General features: G+C 36.8%; 1 long non-coding RNA gene across 1 annotated transcript in view; it reads right to left on the minus strand.

The window, feature by feature from the left end:
* LOC141573128 (uncharacterized) overlaps positions 1-11,581 on the minus strand; it is a 78,495-nt gene extending 66,914 nt beyond the window's left edge. Inside the window, exons 1-2 of the long non-coding RNA XR_012498711.1 lie at positions 11,475-11,581; positions 9,264-9,310 (exon numbers count right to left, since the gene is read on the minus strand). This is a non-coding gene — a long non-coding RNA (uncharacterized LOC141573128). The remainder of the gene's footprint in view (positions 1-9,263; positions 9,311-11,474) is intronic.
* Between the last annotated feature and the right edge of the window lie 7,798 nt (positions 11,582-19,379).

Raw genomic sequence — 19,379 nt, forward strand, 5'->3', positions numbered from 1 at the left:
AGAGGGAGATAAAGACAAATCAAATTTCAATTAAGGATCTGTGAACTAGACCAGTGTAGAAATCAAAGGTGTGTGTGTGTGTGTGTGTGTGTAAAATGAAAATCAGATCTTTTCACTCCCTGCTTCAGTTCATCCAGTGGCCTCCCACTGCTCCTCGGTTTGCTCTTCCTTAGCCCTAATTGTGGCCACAAAATTCAACAAGAGTTGACCCCTGCCATCTTCATCAGCTTTCTCAACACAAGTCACAGTAGCCTCCCTTCAATTACTCCAAATCACTGTGCTGCTATGGCCTGAGGTCCTCTGGCTGGAATTCTCCTTGCTGGAAGGCAGTTTCTCCCATTTTCATCTAGTTAATTCTTAATCATCCTTCATGAGCATGTCAAACATCACTTCTTCAAGACCTTGAAAAACTTTTGAAGTTCCCCTATCAGAGGTCCTCATCACCACCCTGCATTTCACTGTGGCAGTCACATTTGAATTGATTTCAGTTGAATAATGCATCGTATAATGCTTTGTTAAATGACTGCTCACCCACAAGGACGCATTGCCAGCAGAGCAAGGACGCTGTTTTTCCTGCTCCTATGATTTGACCTCACTCAGTGAGGGCAATCAATAAACGCATGTCAAGTTAATGAGCAAATCAACGGAACAATGAACGGAAAGCAGCAAATTATAGGTCATAAGGATGCATCTGATAAAAACCAACCGTCCTAACACAGGGTAGGGAACACTATTTTCATAGTCATAACGGTGAAGCTGACCTGGTCTTTGAGAAAACTAGAACTCATTGCATGTCTGGGGAAAGGCACTGTGCCAACATTTGCACTAATAACCTTCCAAAGGTATTGTGAATAGATCTTATCACACCCAGAGTAGCATCCTTGTAGAGGAAGAAAAATGTTCCCTTCTTCCCTTCTAGGTTCTTTGGCTGACCTAATCATTAAATTGACATAAAACAGATTAACAGGAGAAAAAGTAATTTCAGACGTATGTGAGCCCCATCCGATATGCGAGTCCAAGGCTGTCAGGCAATTGAGGCGTATGTTTCATGATGAGCTATGGAGAAGGGGGTAGAGGTGTGGGGCTGCAAAGGGGAGGGAGACAACCCACAGGTAGATGAGAAGGGCAAATGGTTGGTAAACAAACTTTTGCCAGGCCATGCAGACCAGTCTTTCTGATATTAAAAGTTCTCTCTGATAATAGGTCTTCCTGGCCCAGACCCCTATCTAAATTCCTTCAGGCAGTAAAGGGAGCTTTAAACTAACTATCCACGTGCTAGCATGGCACATTCTGCTGCCCCACGATATTTAATTTTGAACCTCACAAGTCAAGAAAACATTACACAACTGAAGAAAAGGTCAGGGTGATGATATGGTCACGGAACAATAGCTGGAGTCTTTGGTAGATACCTGAATACTTAGCTGGATATCTGAAGAGCTACAATGATAAGGGGATTTTGATTTACTTTTTATACCTACAGAGGAAAAAAATAGGGGACATTTTTGATTCAAAGGAAGAAGAATATTAAAAAACAAGTAATCAAAATTATCTATTAACTTTGGGGTACTGACTTCCTGTCACAGGAAGGGTAGAAAGGATGTTGGAGGAAATGAGCTCTTAGATTTTTTTTATTTTTTTATTTTTTTATTGGGAAACTGTGTTTCTCCAGGGCCCATCAGCTCCAAGTCATTGTCCTTCAATCTAGTTGTGGAGGGTGCAGCTCAGCTCCAAGTCCAGTGGCCGTTTTCAATTTTTAGTTGCAGGGGGCGCAGCCCACCATCCCATGTGGGAATTTAACTGGCAACCCTGTTGTTGAGAGCTTGCTCTCTAACCAACTGCACCATCTGGCTGTCCCGAGATTATTTTTTATGATTTAAATTAATGTTATTTCAAATTTGTCATTAAAAAAAACCCAAAATGTCTACAAGTTCTGCTTGAAGAACCCTCTGGACATTTTACTATTACATCAACACTATTTTGAACTAAGACAGCCTTACAAATGGAGATTTCCCTTATAAATGTAAATGTATTTTACAAAAGGGTAACTTTGATTCAGTTTTCAGAGCTTTTCCTATGTCTTCTGTTTCTTAAAAATAACCAGTTTGAAATAATCTTCATGCCAAAGAGGCTTATTTTGGGGTGGTGTTTCTGCTCCCCTTCACTATTTTCTGCCTGTGGTTTACAGACTTAACTTAGAGGGGTACCTGGTTTTTCCTGGCATATCTAGCTTTCGGTGACTAGAAAACACTTTGACCTAAAATGCCAGAATTTTAAAGGAGCAGATATGGGAAAACACCAACAAAAATGAGGACAAACTTCTAAAGTATAATTTGTAGAAAGTGCCCAAAGATCAGGCACACATCTGATTAGTTGCTTTGGAATGAGTTCATCCAAAGGGCTTATCCCTCTTAAATGATACCTGTCCTTGGAGAAGGGCTCCTTACAGCAGGTGTAAGATTCTCCACTCTCATAGGGTAAAAGGCTACAGACTTGATACAACTCACTACGCGCATATTCCTGAAGACTCTTTGATATTCTCACAGTCTTATGGTGGCTTCCAAAGAATATTGGTGCTTTCATCAAGTGAAAACGAAGACTGGCTTGAGAACCTTGGCTTTCAACTGGTATATTGTGGAGCCCTAGGATTTCAAATTTACATATCAGTGTGTCAGATGTGTATGAGTGCTTTCTGGGGGAGATGCAATCTCAGCTTTCCTATTCTTTCTTCTATTAGGGATTAATATAGGATTTCATCAGAGAGAGAATCTAGCTTTTCTATATTTGAAAACTACTGCTTTAGAATCAACTATTCTAGGGGATTAAAAAATATAATCACTCTGGCTTTGATCTAACAGTATAACGTACTTGAAAACAGGCATATTTTGTTTTCATTTATTCCATTCTACTGTTTAAGTGTGTTTTTATTTAGTAACCTTTGCTTTAAATTAAATTAATTGAGACTTAAGGTATAGTAAAATTCACTCAAAATATTTAAAAACCTTTTTTTTTCTTTTTGGTTTGGGCATGTGGAATCTACAGATTTCAGTTAAAACATTTAAAGAGTATACATCAATAAGATGTTTATATGGTTGTAGAAAGCAGTTGATAACTCCTGATTTAAAGTTTTTGTATATTAATATTATTGTTGTTGAGACATGAGGTGGCAGAATATGTCACCCAAAACTATGCCAGTTTGGCATAAGGATGACTTTGAGCTAAAGGCACTTATAAACACCAGATGCGAGAAGGGCATTCTAATTTCACCTTTTCTTCCTGAAAACAGGAGATAAACTCTACCATGTGAAGATGCCCTTTCTGTACCAGAAAAATAGAAGAAAAATAAAAGATGGAAAGAAACATTCCTCTACAGGGAGTCAAAGCCAAGAGAATTTTATACAGACTTTGGTAGAATATTTTTTATCTTCCTTTAACCTTCTGGTATATTTATATTAAATACTTCTCCAGATAAAGACAAATGGTGTCTTTTTCCAGATAAAGATAACAATTATCTTTCACAATTGTCTCTCTTTGTTCAACCTAGTACAAATATTTAGGATTTGCCACTTCTTAGGGTCTTCGTTTCCTTATGAGGGCTCCCATGTTAGGTGAAACATAAATAAATTTGTATGCATTTCTCCTGTTTATCTGCCTTGTGTTAGTTTAATTCTCAGGCACAGCGAAAAAACCCTAAGAAGCTAGAGGTAAAAATCGCTGTACTTTTAAAAATCGCTATACTTTATGGTGAACACATTTTAGAACTTGATTATTCACTTTTTTCATGTATTGATGTGAACCTAGTATAATTTGCAGATAAAACTGTTGATCCTAGCTGTAGTCAGACTCTCACTTAACCTTCGCTCAGAGATAGTGGAGCCCTGGATTCTGGAAGGAGGTTTGTTTCAGTTCCTTCCCATAAGAAGATTCTGATCAATGATCTTTTACAGAAACGATCATTGATCAAGAGGGGGAAAGTTCACCTTTATCAATTCCAAATTGGTCTTTTACTGCTTGGTTTCCTTAGTCTTCCTTTGATCAACAAGTTAGCATTCCTATACCTTGTCTCTTGCTGCAGAATGAAATCTCTGCTTCATACCTTTAAAAATCCTGGTTGGAGTGAAAATAAAGTCAAGTAGAAGCAGTGCTTGAGAACTGTGCAAGTTTCCACCTTGGGCCAGCTCATGCAAATGGATTAAAGAGGAATACAGAAAGAAAATAAAACAAGAGCTGAAAGTACGATTCACTTTCCCTCCTTCTGTCCACACTGCAGTAATTCAAAATGGAGCAGAAGTGCAGTGAGCAAAATGAGAAGACGTCAGGGTAAGGAAACATGTCTGTATCCTGGGATGAGAAAAAGCAGTTGGTGCTTCTTGGGCAATTTAACCTGCTTCTGGAATCCTCACTTTACCATGTTTCCCTGAAAATAAGACCGGGTGTTATATTAATCTTCGCTCCAAAAGATGCAGTAGGGCGTATTTTCATGGGATGTCTTATTTTTTCATGTACAACAATCTACAGTTATTCAAATACAGTCACGTCATCTTCTTCTGGAACATCATCATAACATACTAAATGCGTCCATCTGGCTGACGATCTTAACTGGGGCTTGTTTTCGGGGTAGTTCTTATTTTCGGGGAAACATGGTGGTTAGCTTCAATATGGTGTTACTGGTTTCCTGCTGTTATGGATATCCAACAAATGAGGTGATTGACTCCAGTAAAAATTGTATTGTGTATATTAAATGCTTCATCTTTTTGCATTACTTTTGCTGCAGGTCACAATTGTACTTGACAGAGCCCCATCATCTATGAGTATGTTGATGAACAGACATCAGTGTAGGAGTTCAGAAAGTTTAATGAGACAGGCTGAGAGAGAGGCTCTGACACTGAAGTGTCTCTTAGGAAAGGATGGGTAGTAAGAACAGTATAAGAAGCATGGGGTGGGACAGCCAGATGGCTCAGTTAGTTAGAGCACAAGCTCTGAACAACAGGGTTGCCGGTTCGATTCCTACATGGGTCAGTGAGCTGCACCCTCCACAACTAGATTGAAGACAACAAGCTGCCGCTGAGCTGCCGGAGGGGCAGCCGGATGGCTCAGTTGGTTAGAGCGCGTGGTCTTAACAACAAGGTTGCCCGTTCAATTCCTGCATGGGATGGTGGGCTGCGCCCCCTGCAACTAAAGATTGTAAACGGCGACTGGACTTGGAGTTGAGGTGCACCCTCCACAACTAGATTGAAGGACAACGACTTGGAGCTGATTGGCCCTGGAGAAACACACTATTCCCCAATTTAAAAAAAAATAAAGCAGTAAGGGTGATGGATGTAATGATAATAATGGGCATTCAGCCAAATGGGCAAAGAACAGTTTGCAAGAACTATAGCGATTTTCTGTTAGGATTCAGACAAATTACCTTTCGAGTTAAACTATTAATTTATTCCAATTCATCTTGCAACAGAAAAATAAAATACTCAGACAGGAGAACACTCACAAGCCCTGGATGTCTGGTTTCTGAGAGAGCAATTAATGATAGCATAACCCTCGAAGGATGTATTCATTTAGCAATTATTTGATGAACACCTATAATTATCAGGCACTGTTCCAAATGCTGTGGATACTACAGAGAACAAATTAACAATACTTTCTTTCAATGAGGGACTTTATATTCTAGTGGGAAGAAACAGACAATTAACAACATAAATATAAATACATAAAATACATTGTATGTTGCATGGTTGAAGGGAAGCAGACTATACCACCCTAAACATGGCTCTTTGGCATAGGATTACCTGGAGATGGTAATTTTCTAGAAAGAGCAGCCACAGGAAAGGCTCTGAAAACTGAATAGGTTACCTTTCTGCAAGAAACATTTGCATTTATAAGGGCTCCCCATGTGTAAGGCTGTCCCTTTCTTTGTACCAGGAAGAGAAGGGTGACTGAATCTCCAGAAACTGGCATCAAAGGAGAAGTCAGACCTCACCATTGTTTACTGTGCTTTGCCTGATAATCTCCCATCACCGGCTCCCTTCACTCCCAACATTTTTTTTTTCTTTTGTCTTTCACCGGAGATGGTATTTAAGGTGGTGGTTTGGGCCATATTGGAGGGGTTTGCTCAGTTTTCCTGGGTATTCCTTATGTACACAGATTGTATACATGTTATTAACATTCTGATTGCTTTTCTCCTGTTAATCAATCTTTCATTATGGATGGGTGGGGAGCAGGGCGGGGTGAGGTTCAGACAAGAACCTGGAAGTGTAGAGGGAAAAATTGTTTTCCCCCTCCCTAGTAATTATGTGGTGAAAGAAAAAAAAAAAAAAATCAGCAAAAGAGGACAGGAAGTCCAGAAGTATGGCTTACACTTTATAAAATGCCATTAGCAAAGATGTCTCTGAGAAACAACATTTTATTAAAGATATTCAGGAACTGAGAGGGTGACCATGTGGGTCTCTGGGTAAGAGCATTCCAGACAGAGACTAGCGGATGCAAAGGTACTGAGGGAAGAACAACTCGGAATTATTTGCACTATAGCAAGTTCATGGGGGTAAAGAAAAGTCGGCAAATGGAGTCAAAATTGTCCCCATATTACTGATAAAGAATGAGAAATTCAGTGGGTGAATTCGTTTACCCAATTTCACAGAATACTAACAGATACAAGTGGAACTTGGACTTTGGATTTATAACACTGAAATTCAATTTCTTTACAGCTTTGTTCTCCTATTTACACATAATTCAAGAATTGGATTCTTTATTCTCAGCTCCACATGCCAAATAAAATATCAGAGAATTCTACCAACATAGGCATCTTTTTAAGTAATGCCTTCTCTTGCGTGAATCATATGACACATTTCAGATTCAAAAGAACAATAACTTCACGGGGTTTGTGAGGATTGTGGGAAATAGGAGGTTTGTGATTACCCTGCATTTTGTCTCATCTATTTTTCTTACCTCACCACACTGTTTCATAGCTAGATTAAAACTTTATTCCACATGAAGCATAAATTTTGGGCACAGTTTCTCTCTGTGAGATTGCCAGCACTTCTACTATCTTGAAATGATATCTTGAACAATTGAGAAACACAGAACTCTCATTTTCTTTTTCATTTGACCTTTATGTTTAGGATGTCAAGAGGCATTTTGTTGGTCAGTAGAGACATTGAATTCTACCGGACTACCTACCAATGGGCATCCCTTGAGTTTCATCGGCAGCAGAGAATCTGGAGATCCTACAGACAACTGACCAGGATGGCCACTATGCTTCCCTCAGGTTGAGGAAACTGTAGGTATTTACTTTACAAAGGTTATAAAGTCATTGTCTGCCACTTTGAGGTGTAAGTATTTTTTATTGGCTCTTGACAGTTTTGTAACCTGGGGATGTCTTCCTCAAGTATGTGCGATTTATGCCATTAACTGTCATCATCAAGGAAGGCAGAGCCCCTCTCTCCTAGTCTCCGTGGGAGGGTAGGAGCCTGCAGTCCAGGGGCACCTATTAGGAGACACAGATGGCCTCATCACAAAGAAAAATGTATGCAAACTCAGGAATAACTCGATGTGCTTGTCACATCCCATTCTTCAAACTCTGCTGCTCCCACTACCATCTGTCTGATCCACACTTGACACTCTTTTCCGTTTTTTAGGACTCACGATTAACCTGGGTATGCGGGGATAATCCGGGATAATGTTCCTATCTCGGTGTCAGCTGATGAGCCATCTGCATTCCATACACACCCTTAATTCTCTGTGCCATAGAACCTTTCAGAGTCATAGATTCTGGGGATTAGAATGGGGGCATCTTCGGGTAGCTGTTCTTTTTTTGCCTACCACCACGTTCTGTGAAGTATCTTCTCTTCACTTTTCATAATTCTAGATTAGCAAAAAAGTCACAGCTTAATGGCACACATTTTCTGAACTTAGCTGTTTAAATATCCTGTTGCTTAATTATTTGGGGGACATAAGAGAAAAGGTATTAACCCAAAGTGTGCAAATTTGTATATTTGTACATTTGGGAGTATTCAACATTGTATGTATACATGACTCAATTCAGTGAATCCACCACACACATGTCATGTGCAAAGCACAGTACTTGTGATTAAAAATAAGGCAGGAGCAGTCTACTGATTAAAATAACAATCCAGTGAAAATGAAGGATATTAGAAATATACACCAATAACTAATATTTTAAACATCTTTAATTCCTGAATATATTTAAACATAATGTATTCAAAATTCATACTGATTATTTTACCTCATAATGGGGGAAAATATGATGTTTGACTTTTCTATTTTTTTCTCCTCTTATTGCAAAGTTGGGCTGAATACGAGATTGATTTTGCATATTTAAAGAAAAATAACATTGGGTGAGATAACTGTGCTTAAAACCATTTGGGCAATATTTCAATATGATATTTGGCAATTCTCTTCTGGTTAACTGAATAGTCTTTGAGATAATATTCAATCTTATTATTTCTATATGTTTCATGCTTACTGTTTAAGAAATGAGATATTACCATTGTCATATCACATTCATGAAATATGAGAAAAGAATGTAAGTGCACAAAATTTTTCAAAGTAAATTTAAAAAAACACAAAACTATATGAACACCAAGGAAGTGTTAGAGTTCGTCAAAGTTTCTAAGACTAGAAGATGCTGGGAGTGTTTGGTTAGAAAATTTCTCATTATTCTAGAACAGGTGAAGGCAGAGATATGCTATGCCTCACATGACGAAATAGAGGCCATTTTTGCCTGACCGGTTTCATCGTTGCATAGTCTTAATGCTACATAATCTGACTTGTTTTGCACTGACTATTTCTAAGGTTTTCTGGAAATTGGGATCAGAGAATTTTAGAGCAAATGGAGACTCTCAGGATTACATTATGACTTTCCTTGTAATTTTTGTTTTCCAAATGAAGAGAGTAAAGTCAAGTGGTACCTGGACTTTAAGGCTGTGTCAAGTATTTCTCCAGATAGAGAGAACTACCTATCTTGCAGCCAGTCACAGATAGTTTTCTATTCAGTTCTCATGAACATCAAATGCTATTTTGACACAAGTGCTACATTGACAAAATAGAAACAAATGTTATTTTGACTATAATTTGGCTTCTAAAAAGCTCCCAACTTCACTTAGATCTTACCAATGAAATTTTTAAAAATATAATTTAAAGCAGCTATTTCAGTATCATATTTTATAGTTTTTGGTTATAATTATGCAGTTTTTAAACATTAAAAGCATTGACAATACTATTATAATGATCCCATCATCAAGGGTACTTACTGTTAATAGTTCGATGTATAGTCCTCCAGATATTTTCTTTGTAGATACTAAAAAAGGAAAACAATATCAAATCACATTAAAACCATAGCTCTCCAAATTTATAACCAATTGTCTTCTGCCCAGCAATATTTCCTTTTCAGAACACCTATATGAAAATGTATCCCGTTATTCATCTTTCATTAATACTCTGTTGCACTGAGATCCCTTATATTCCTATTATTAATGCAGACTTTCTTCCCTCTCCAGGAACACATTTTAACTTACAGTTTCTCCATGATTCTTATTTCACTGGCGAAGCTCTATTTGTATGCATTGGTTAATCTATCTCCTTATTTTTAGCAACAATTCTGGTACATAGAAGCTCAATAAATGTTTGTTGAATGAAATATGGAACACAAAATCACCATGTCTTTTGGTTGGCCCTGGATTTTATAAATCTGAGTCTAGCGTTGCTATTATTGAGAAGGTTGAGAGATTTCCCATTTTATCAAATTCTTAAGCATAATTCTAAAACATTTCATACTCCTTTTACTTTACCCCTAGCCTAGAAAGTCAACCAATGCTACAAATCTAAAGACAAATGCTTGAAGTTTTAGTTTAAAACTTCTGGACTTGAGTACATTATAAAACTAATGGGAGAAAATAAATACATAATTGGATTTATAGTCAGGCCTGAGATTCCAAAAATAAATCTCGTCAGAGTCAAAACAGTCTGTGAAAGATTTTCTGTAACCACAGTTGTAATTAGCATTTTGTTACAAGGAACCAATCTGGGATTTAAATGCACTTAAAAAAAAAAAAAAAGGAAGATTGGCTATCGCTGAATTGACTATAAGTACGTTTGGCATGAGCTGGCAATCCTAGGCCTGGATTGGAACTAATAAATAGCAGATCAATTAAGGAAAGAATAAAAGTTTAAACATAGTAGTTTGTCACAACTTATTCAATTCTAAACAACTGTCTTCAACATTACACAAAATCAACTTTGTAAACCCAAGTTCATATATAGAGATTAAAGAATTGTTTCCAAGAGTCAGAAACAGAATAAGAAATACAAGTCTCCAGAAAAATAATTTGACAAATAGCTTTAAAGGACAATATAATAACCTTATAAGTGTAACTCTTCTAAGATTTATATTGTGTATTCTCTCAGATTGATTCCTTCAAACTCTGTGTATTTACTCACACATTGTGATACAGTTTTTGGTGTAAACAAATCATGAGTATGGAAGGACCTAGGAGGAAGGAACAGGAAAAAATGAGAATATGCGAGAGAGAGAGAGAGAGAGAGAGAGAGAGAGAGAGAGAGAGAGAGAGAGAGAGAGACTGATTTAATGTTTCAACAGTCCAAATATGTGAGTCATTTGGATTGCTTGCAAATCGTGCTACATCCAACAAAAGCAAAGACTGTAGCTTAGAGGCATTTTCCCTTCTCCATTTTGTCTGGAATTATTAAAATGCAAGGTCATGTACCTATCCAAAATACTACATTCTGATATCAATTGATTGAAATATAAGGTAAGATAATATGATTAATAGCTAAAATAAAAATCACAGGCAGAAGTCTCAGCTAGTTCATTTTGAGTTCTTCAACTATTGTCAAAGAAGAAAGAAAAAAATAGCAAAATTATCTCATTTGGCCTCCCTCTTAAATTGGCTGCCAGTCTACAAAATACTCCCTTCTGACTTAGACTGTTTCTTACCACTTTTTCAAGTTTCTGTTGATAGTTAGCAGATAGACCAGTAGAAGCTCTGTTTTCTACTAGAAACAGAACTATTAAAGCACTTAAAAATTCCAGGCTGAGGATTGTCTCCAATAAATCAACAGGACATGTGCTCCCCAATTAAAAGAAATGGACATTACTTCAGAATGAAAACAACAATAATTACAAGGGAAGTTATATTTTGCTCTCTATATTAAATAAGACAGAATGGCTGGTAAATACAATAATGCTGTCGATGGTCTGGATTCTTCTGTTTATTTTATAGAAGCTTTATCACAGTAATGTAAATAAAAATTTCAATTCCAACTTCTCCTGGGGATCCAAACATCTTCACAGAGAAAGAACAGCTGTCCCAAGTACTAAATGACTTGCAGTTAGCTACACGTCAGTGCTCCATAAACCCCCATAGAAGAAAACAAGTTTGTGAATGCTTCCTGAGAAAGATACTTTGAACAATGCATGAATATGCATTTCTCTTCCATCATACCTCTGGTTGGCTCTTCTGGGGTGGTTCCTTTAGCAATCCATCATTACATCCATTCCATCTGGCTCCCAGCCACTGATTTATCTAAAGTTGTTTATACTGTCATCTCTAAACACACACACACACACACAGAGAGAGAGAGAGAGAGAGAGAGAGAGAGAGAGAGAGAGAGAGAGAACCTATAATTTTACTAATAAATAAATAGCAATAATCAGTGAGATGCCAAAGCAATATACATTCAGGCCTCTCTCTCTCTCTCTCTCTCTCTCTCTCTCTCTGTGTATATATATATATATATATATATATATATATATATATATATATGTTAGTTCGATGTATAGTCCTCCCTCCCTCCCTCCCTTCTTTCCTCGCTCCCCCACTCTCTCTCCAAAGCTCTCAAAATGAATTATATTTATGCTAAGGATTTACTAAGAAATAAATTCACTTTTCTTGGGAATTATTTCTCATCAAAAATTATTCATAGAAGAGTTTTGAAGGTTATGAGAGTATAGTTTAATACTAGGGAATTTACCAGAGGCTTTCAAAAAATTATATTGGATTTTTTTTTAAACCTCTGAGGTAGATGGTTTAGCCATCTTTATAGAAATATTTTACGGAAGAAAGAGATAATTTTAAAATTCACCTAGAATCCAAAGACTTTTTGTCACTGCTTTTGAAAATTTTGACTTCCTCTCCTTTCCTTACTAGAGGAAAAAAAAAAAAAACAAGTAAAAATAATGTTTATGACTTTTCCAGAATTTTAGAGTAGTTTCTTCCATAGCTGAGATCATTCCCCAGTTGTATTTCCATTCAGAAAAACCACAAACATTTTTATGTCTTTTTCCACATATGAATTTTCATGGAAAACAGCGTCAAAACAAAAAGCTCATACGCAAGCTGTTTTGAGATTGCCATGAGCTAAATTTCATGGTGTTTAGAGAAAGTGTTCAAAACCGCTCTTTGAATTGGCCTAAAGGACAAACATTTAATTAATTAGTAATAACCTGTAAGGAGAGGAGTGTAGAAATAAGTCCCTTCTCCACCAGGTAAATTGCAACTCAGACACCTCACATAACTACACACACACACACACACACACACACACACACGCCTGCCCAATGCCCACTTTTGACTCTTGAATCAGGAGACAGGTCACTTATATGATGGCATGGGGGCAGGCAGTGACAAGGGCAGTCTGTGTTCCTGTTACACTGTACTTCCACCTCCTTCAAGGGCTTCTATTCCACCCTAATGCTGTCACTAAGATAAAAATCACCTTGTGACTTGTTCATGTTCCAACTGTACCACTCTGTTCTAAGATTTTGCCAAATTATCGCAATCAACTTTCCTGGATACGAGGTCTGACAATTAGGTTCGCAAACTCATCCTAGAAAAAATGCTACACACCTCACTCCTGAATATCACTATGGTCACCTCGAAGTGCTCCCCTTGGGAAGCTATGCACCGATGCCAGCGCCTAGTCCACCCTTCAAAGCAATTTTGGAACTCTTTCTGGAATGGCCATCAGAGCTGTTGTCGTATTACCCTTGATGTCCTGAATGTCATCCAAATATCTTCTTTTCAGTATTTCCTTTATTTTCAGGTAAAGAAAGAAGTCATTGGGGGGCAGATCAGGTGAGGAGGGAGCGTGTTCCAATACAGTTATTTGTTTACTGGCTAAAAACTCCCTCACAGGCAGTGCCATATGCCCTGACGCAAGAGCCATCAATTGTTGGGGAAAAGTTCAGGTCATCTAATTATTTCACACAGCCTTTCAGCACTTCCAAATAGTAAACTTGGTTAACTGCCTTGTTAGTACAAATTCATAATGAATAATATTTCTGATATCAAAAATAGTTAGCAACATTGTTGCAACAAATTCATGAACTTAGTTGTCCGACCTCGTATGTCACTGGAGACCTGGTTGGTCTCGTGGCTAAAGATATCAATGTTTTTTTATCCTAAATATTTAAAAACCCACAGTCAAAACCATTTATATAGTATATGCTTACTACTGATTTTTCACATTTTTTATACCTTGTAATAAAACCATTTTTTTTTTTTTTGGAAATGCAAAATAAAAAATTTTGCGCATTCCTCAGCAAGTTAATGGAAGCTCAACTGTGGTCAGATAGAACGAAGATTGATACAGTAGCTGGTTAACGCACATCCCACAGATTACAGCAGTGGAAAGGGGGGTCCCAACTCACATCTGTTTTCACAAAAAGGTGTGGCTATGATGGCCCTGTGTAATTCTGAATATTACTTTATGACACCATTCACTTTGTATTATAAATAATGGATTAAGTGTATTACCCTTTATACATGTTATACATTCTGGGAAGTTCCAGAACTCAAGGATTGCTGTCATTCCAAGGTATTCAAAAAGTAACATCCATTCCTGTCACATCAGAATGTAACTGGGACAGTGCTCTGTGTGCAAACTAGACAATTGAGAACATCTGAATTGTACTCTCGGCTGAAAGTGCCCAGGTAAGCTTCATTATCACTTGGAAAGACTTATGTCAGTGGTTAGAACCTCACACTCAGGGGGGTTAGGGATGGTTGCTCAGTCCATATTGAAACTTAACTGAATATAGAGATAATCATAAGTCAGGTGCTTATTGCATCACAGATTCATGAATGAGAAACCACTGAGAGAACCATGAGCTAGAGAGGATGGCTTATCTGCTGAAATTTGACTTTCACAAAATACTCAGAGTGCAATGGGGTGAAATTAACAAAGGAAGTGTAGGAGGCAAACAGGTATACGTTTTGCTCTCTGCTAAGTCTGTGCAAGATGGGCACTGAAAATTTGTTTTACAGGTATCTTGCACAAAGATTTTCAATGTCAAAACGAATTATAAGATAACTCAGTTTCTAAGAATAGACTAATCCAGGTATTTTCTTTCAATAAAAGGAAGGCTATCTTTATCAGAAAAATCTTGGTAACTTTGAGCTGGGCAGAAGCCACAGGCTCATCCAACTTAACACCATTATTCTTCATGTAGGAAAGCTGAGGCCAAGAAAGTAAATGACTCGCTTTATGCAGCAGAGAAAGTAGTATTAGAACCAAACTTAGAACCTAGGATGTTAACTTTTATGCTGAACCACCCTGTGTCTTAGGTCAATGATTGTCGAAATATACTAAGAAAGATGATAACTTTCACTCAATGTATTAAGGGTTTAAAGGTTCTTTGGTAAATTTGGACTAAAGAGGCTTTGAAAGTGTCAGAGACTGAATTGTGTACCCCAAAATTCATATGTTGAAGCCCTTCCCCTTCCCCGCCCCCCCCCCCCCATGTGATGGTATTAAGAGGTGAGGCCTCTGGGAGGTAATTAGGTTTAGATGAAGTTATGAGGGTGGAGGCCTCACAATGGGATTAATGCCCTTATAAGAAGAGGAGACACCAGAGTGGCCTCTGTCTGTTGTGTGAGGACACAGCAAGATGGCAGCGCCTGCAAGCCAGGAAAAGGATCCTCACTGAGAACCCCACTGTGCTGGCGCCCTAATCTGGAACTTCAAGCCTCCAGAACTGAGAAATAAATGCCTAATGTTTAAGCTTGCTTCCAGACCAAGAAGACTAAGATAAGGAGAGTTCCCAGAAAAGCCTGTGGTGGTCTAAAAGCAGCAGAAAAAGAGTCCTGCAAGTCTCTAGGAAGGAGCATTCTCTCCCCTCGCGTCCCAGGAGGCCCCATTCTGAAGGACACTGTAACGTCAGGCTATGCTCTGATGACACTGACTGGTTTGATGCCCTGAGGCATTTGTCCTTGGCGTGGCTCTATGTCCTGGTGAATACTGCAAAGCTGTTGAACACCAATAAATTTCTGTCTTGAGAAGGCAAATCACACTCATGACACCATCGAGTTTAAGCACTTTCAATAAGAAAATATTTTCAACATAATTTTGCTGATTCAAGTACCTAACTCAAAAAAAATAAAAATAAAAATCAAGTCCTTCTTATGTAACTTGGATTTGAAAATACTATACTTTTTAAATTATTTATGGGAAACATATTCTCCTGACATAGTAATAGAAGACTATTCCAGATTTATGCATTATAACCTTTAGTTCAGTACCATTGGGACTTAGAGAGAGTGAGAAAAAAAAGAGGTTTGAATAGATATTAGTTAAATCTTGAGCATACCAGAAACAATTTTAAAGCTGTCTTCTATTTGGCTTTCTTATTTTAGATCTTGATATATTTACATATCACAAATGTTTCTGGAGCAAGTGCTTTGCATGAAACACTGCAGTAGGCAAAGGTGATTTAAAGCAGATTTGAAATAAAGGTAGGGATAATTAAATGTAATAATAGATATGGAACTGAATGCAGAAACAAGCACCTACATAAATGATTCTAATTCAAAGGACGGTGTCACATATGTTATATAATAGATATAAAATAATTAATGTGAGAATAAATGGGAAGGTGAGACTACTTTTACAGAATGCTTGGTTAGAGGAAATATTAAGAAATGTGGAGATTCTGACAACCAGAAAAAATAGAGGTTAAGTCATTATAGAGAAAAAGGCAACATGAGCAAAAGCCCAAAAAAGACCAGATATGTTTTTGGAATGTGTAAAAATGTGTGTCTGCTGAATACAGAAACAGACGTAAGGTTGGAAAATTAAATGGGTACTTACATGTCTATAAAGTTATTTTTCTAAGCTGAACAGTGTGGACCCTATTCTTAGCTGCTAGGAGGAGAGAAATTTGATCAGATTGTTGATTTAAACAAATTTATTTTGTGAGAAAAAGGATAAATTGAGTTTTAGGAATAACAGTGGCAAAGAATAATTTTATTAATCCATTTAGTCAGTTTTAAACAATTATTTATTCAGTGTTAACTACATGTCAGGGAATGTTCTAGATCCTGAAAATAGGGCAATGAACAAAGAGAGAAATATCCTCAGAGACCCTAGTGGAGAGAGTCAGAATAATACTACTAAAAGAGATAAATTATACAATAGTAATTTATACAATAACTTACAATAACATATTAGTATAGTAAATAAGAAAAGAATCATAATAAAAGGGATACATTACATTAGGATGTTATAATTACTGTGGTAAAAAGTAAATTAAGAAGGAAAATGAAGTTTGGGGATGGAGTGGGCAAATATAGGGTATGTGAAAAAAAAGTGACGTCAGACACAAATGATTTCGCTGAGCAAAAGAAAGGATGGAATTGTCAGGAACATAAACTGAAAAGCCTACAATTACTGCAGTTGAGTACAAAACCAGAACCTAGTTTTGGCCATATTATATATTATGCATTTATTAAAAATCCAAGTTGAACTGTTGAATAAGCAGTCTGAGTAAAGAATCTAGACTTCATAGGAAAAGGACAAGCTGGAGATTTAAATTCAGGATTCATTAACTTAATTAGTCATTTAAAGACATGGGACCAGAAGAGATCACCAGGAGAGTAAGGTAGATAGTAGTGAGAGAAGATTCCAGGGCTGTGCCTTGGTATACTCAAAGACTAATGTGGTCAGGGAGATGAAGACAAAAGCAGCAAGGAGATGGGGAAGTAATGAGACCCAGTGAAAAGGAATACCAAGTGAGTTGGTATCCTGTAAGCGTAGTGAAAAACATGTCTCCAGGAGGAAAGAGAGATTCAGTGTATCCAATGCTGCTGATAGGTCAAGTACGAGGACAGCTGAGAATTCTGAGGGTCATGGAGAATGGGACTCCAAGGTCCCTCTAAGGCTGTCTGTGATGGGAGAATGGTGGACCCTTTATCTTAAAATGATGGAGGAAAAGACCTGGGGAAGGTGATGAGTTAAGTTTGAAGACAACTTACTTTGTAGTGCCCTTCACACTTATAAAAAGTTGTGTCAATTTTTACAAATATAGATTTGGGAATTTGACAGAGATTAAGATGAATATTATAGACTTAACAGTTAGGCTCATAAAAAATGATTTCTGAAAGCTTGAACGTGGATTTTTTAAATTTTTATTATTATTATTTTTTTTACAAATAAGAAGTTACAATATCAGGTAAAATAAAAAACCTTGAGGAATTTCTATACTTTACTTATATCCAACATCTAGCATAAAGTCTGGCAAACAATAAATGTTGATAGAATGAAACAAATGAAAAGTGAGTAGATCCATAGAGGAAGAACGTGACAGAAGAAAGGGTTGTAGCGTCTCGTTCTTCAAGGTATTTGTTGGTTAAACGAGGTAAACAAATAAGGAAATACAACTATAACAGAATGAAAACATTTTTATTAGTGTCTTTTTAGAAAGAGGAGTGAAGATATTTTTAATAAGGCTGGCTATCTACATTTTCCTTGATTTCATTCACTCCTGTATTTTTGGAGACCTTTAGGAAATATATTATAAGCATAGTTCTATGAATAAAATAAGTCATTAAAAATATAGAAAAATGTTAATAGAAGAATTTTATAAATAAAAGTACCACTGTATGTGATTTTAAAACATTAAAATAATGCAGAGATTATGCTATGAACCCTGTAAATGGAATGTTAGACAGTGTTATCTATCATTACCTTATGCAATCACAAGAAAATAGACTGTAAAGGGATATTATGACACTACTATATATTACACAATACATTCATATATTTATAATTATATTCAAAATATATGTGTCTGTGATCTAAAAACATGAGCTGGTTGTTAGATCAGAAGTGATGAAGTATGATTTTTCATGATGGTAACTTCTAACAACTCTTCAAAATAGGCTTAACCCTTTACAAATTTTAGCCACTTACTATTCTACCACCGTACAGAATTCATGTCAACATTCCACCGAAAGCCCAGTTCTGACACCAGTGATTGAAAAAGCTTTAATTATACCACTCTAAGCCTGGGTGGTTCTATAACCATAGCTGCAGAAGAATATAGTCTTTCAACCTGCAAAAACTTACTTAAAACTTCACAGAGACCAATGAGGCTTTTGTGTAAGGAGTTCCAATTGGCAAATTTGATTTTATTTTTAAGCAAAAGAGTCTTTGGTTCACTATACCTCACATTTTCCCACTGCATTATTCCCATGCTAATAAATAATTGAAATATAGTTACCACAGCTTTTCCCTAAGACTACAGATGAACTTTAAGAGTCTCCAGAAAAAGACATGGCCTAAAAACCTTTATGAAGTCATTTATGGCTTTAAAAACTGGAGGGTTACCTTTAAGAAGGGAAGACTCTCCTATCCAAGGTTCTCTGAGGATCTAAATTTTATCACCAAATTATTGTCTGAGAACCTACCAGGTAGACTGAAGAATCAGCAGCATCTTTTGAACGCTCTTCAATGTTTTCTGAAGTGTATTGTTTTTCAACATCATTTCCCCCATTTATCCTATGTATTACCTGATTTTTTAAATCTTAGCAGCACAGACAAGTGAAATGTACTTTAATATAAGTCTTTGACTAGAAAGGATGAAAAGGCAAAAAAATGACAAAGGATACTTCTTTGGTGTATTTTTTATATTTATGAAGGTGGAAAAAAAATAGTGAAGGTAACACAGATTAGCCTTCAATCCTAGTCTCTGACAGGAAGTGTTTTTCACTAAAACTCAAACAAGGAGATGACACAAAAATGGGGTGCAGAGAACACTAATGGTTTTCTTAATCTTCCCCATTGATGCAGGAAGGCCTAATTAACCCACTCTCAACGAGTACTGGTTAGCAATATTCCAAACAGGCCTTGAAACAATAAAAGTCATCAAAGTACAAGTGAATGTTTAAGCAACTATTTTTAAAAATGTCAACAAATGCAGAATGTTATCACTAAAATGCAGTTGTAATCAAGCCCGATAAAGCCTATCTGTGAATTCCTATGGTTTCTCAAGCCTGGAAGCAAAGAGTTTGAACTGTGGCAAAGTTGAAAAATAGCTCTTTATTTGAGTTCCATTAGACCTAGTTGAAATG

This window comes from Rhinolophus sinicus, linkage group LG09, assembly GCF_036562045.2.
Source record: "Rhinolophus sinicus isolate RSC01 linkage group LG09, ASM3656204v1, whole genome shotgun sequence".
Lineage (NCBI taxonomy): Eukaryota > Metazoa > Chordata > Mammalia > Chiroptera > Rhinolophidae > Rhinolophus > Rhinolophus sinicus.